The following is a 2,500-nucleotide window of genomic DNA, read 5'->3' as shown; positions in this document are numbered from 1 at the left end:
ACGAAAACTACAGGTGCGATTTTGACTAAAGTTATAGGGATGATGGGCTATGACCTTCTGATTACCTGATTAAATTTTGGGCCAAATTGGGCCAAGGCCTAGGCTGTAGGCCCAATAATTTTAAAATGTAAAAATCGTTCTTTCGCCATAACTCCTTTCCAATTGGTCACATCGACATTAAGCCAAGCCTAAAGGTGCTTCTTTCAACTCTGCATCCTATAACATGCCTCATTACATCAGGGGGTCACCCTCCAGTTAGAGGTAGGGGGGTCAGTGTCAGGTGGGTCGGGCCTAAAATTTCAAATGGGCATAAAATCGTCAATTTTCACCCGATTTACTCCCAGATTGATATGTGACATCTTTGACTAGATATCCTGTTGTGTTTATACGTCAGCACTAAAATTCTCCCGCATTTGGTCTGATCAGCTAGTCAGGTCAGGTGCGGGTAAGGGGATGGGTCTGTTATGATGTGGCAGGGGTAAACCAGTTCTGCTGTCGGGCCCTGCTGCGGATGTCACTGATTGCATTGCGCAGTTGACCCTTGTGCGGTGTGATGCGGTGAGGATCTGTCCGTTCTCCCCTTTGGGGCTAAGATGCGAATGAATGTGTTTGAATGGATGAGTAAATGGAGAGTGAGTCGTCCTGTCTCGGCTACCTCCCTTTCCTTGGGAGAAGCAGCCTAGGTATATAGATAGATAGATAGACTAAAATGACTGCTGGAGACGGGTTTGCTGTGCCTTGGCAACGCTTCGTACAATTAATTTGCCACTTCCACATGGCTAGTCGGTAAGGTTTAGGTATAGTTTTACATTCTAAAAATCTATGGCACACCAAGTCCCGTCTGACAATAGTCCCTAGTCCTTTCTCAGCTTATGACCATGTGTAGTCAGACTGCGATGATAATTTTGACTAGTAACCAAGGAGACACTGGTTAATCATGACAGACTCTCCTTAAAAATCCCCAGCCCTTTTCAGTTCGTCGATAGTCTATTGTAGTCAGACTGGGAGGGTAACTTTAACTACAGGTTTGTCACAGTAACTAGATATTCATGGCGTAACTTATTTCACATAGCTCAGTGGCAGAGAGACAGTGTTAAGGCTCTATATTCTTCCTATGGCATTTCATTGTTACATTCTGTTCTCTTCAGTCGCAGTAAACTGGCAATAATAACCAAGGAGACTCAATTTTACCTCAGGAACTGTGAACTTAATGAAATTCTGTGTAGTCAGTTACGTACTAAAATAGTGGGAGTGAACCAGTTCCATTAGGTAAGAATTTTTTAGTTAAGAAATTGAAATGATGGAGGTTGACTTCTAGCCTTCATCTGTACAGGTTTTGTCCTCATGTAGTTTAATACAGGTGAATGCCACAATGTCACTACCTTGCCTGTACACCTTGGTCATAGCACTTCGAGGACCGTAACTGGTAATCTCTTCGTTTAGATACTGATGTTAACGAATATGCAGTAGATCATGCAAGAAATATCAGCGGAGGTTGTGATTCAGACTTTGAGACCTGAGAGTTTTATCCAGTGTGGGTGAGAGCAGAGGTAAATATATATGCAGGTGCAGTGATAGAAATCTGATGCGGTCTTTTTCACTGGACACGTGGAGAGGATGGAGAATAAATGAGTGTGAAAGACTGGCTAAGAGGGTGTATGTAGGTGAGGTGGAGGGAGGGAGAGGGAGGGGTAGACCGAGGATGAGGTGGAGGGATGGAGTTGAGAGGTATATGAGGGAGGGAGGGGTAAGTTGGGGGGAGGGTAGTCAAATGGTGGGTGACAGAGTGACTTGGAGGCGTTTTGTCTGCGGCCACCCTTTGCGGGATTAGGGCGTCGGGCTATAGATAGATAGATAGAAAGGCGAGAGGTGGAATCATCGAGGGTAGCGCTGAGAGGAAGGGTAGATGAGATGGTCTGGGAATGTAGAAAGAGTGAAGGATGACAGATGATCGCAGAGGGTGAGAGGTGTGAACGTAGAGGGAAGAGCTGAGAGGCAGATTGAAAAGTCCCGGGATGAAGTGTGACCTCAGGGATAAGGAACTGAACAGGGAGGATGCTAGAGATCAAGCAGGATGGACAGCTGCCATTAGGTGATCAAGGCCGATGTGTGAAAGCATCTTGGAGCCCTTATAAACGCACGGATGAAGGAAATGATGGCTAGTTCCCCCTCTTAACTGAACCTTCCTTCATTCCATCCATAGGTAGGTAAAGAAGCTGGAATGACCTAGAAATAATTACTCCCTTTATCGTGTTTCCTATGCTCTCTGCACCTCACCCCATCATTAGGCGGAAAAGGTCGGGGTGAAGGAATATTACAATTGTCACTAGATACTTAACCTTAGTGTTTACATTCCTAAACTTGAAGGGAAGTGACATTAAACTTAGGCAATATCTGTCTATTAGTAAACTGTATATATATATATGGTTTTCCTATAGCATTAATTGAGACCGTGTTATTTCGTCCCCATTCAGCGATATTAGACGTCTTGCCTTATGGA

This window comes from Coenobita brevimanus, chromosome 113, assembly GCF_032717465.1.
Source record: "Coenobita brevimanus isolate Jiangsu-jjx chromosome 113, ASM3271746v2, whole genome shotgun sequence".
Lineage (NCBI taxonomy): Eukaryota > Metazoa > Arthropoda > Malacostraca > Decapoda > Coenobitidae > Coenobita > Coenobita brevimanus.
Note: the sequence above shows the minus strand (reverse complement) of the source record.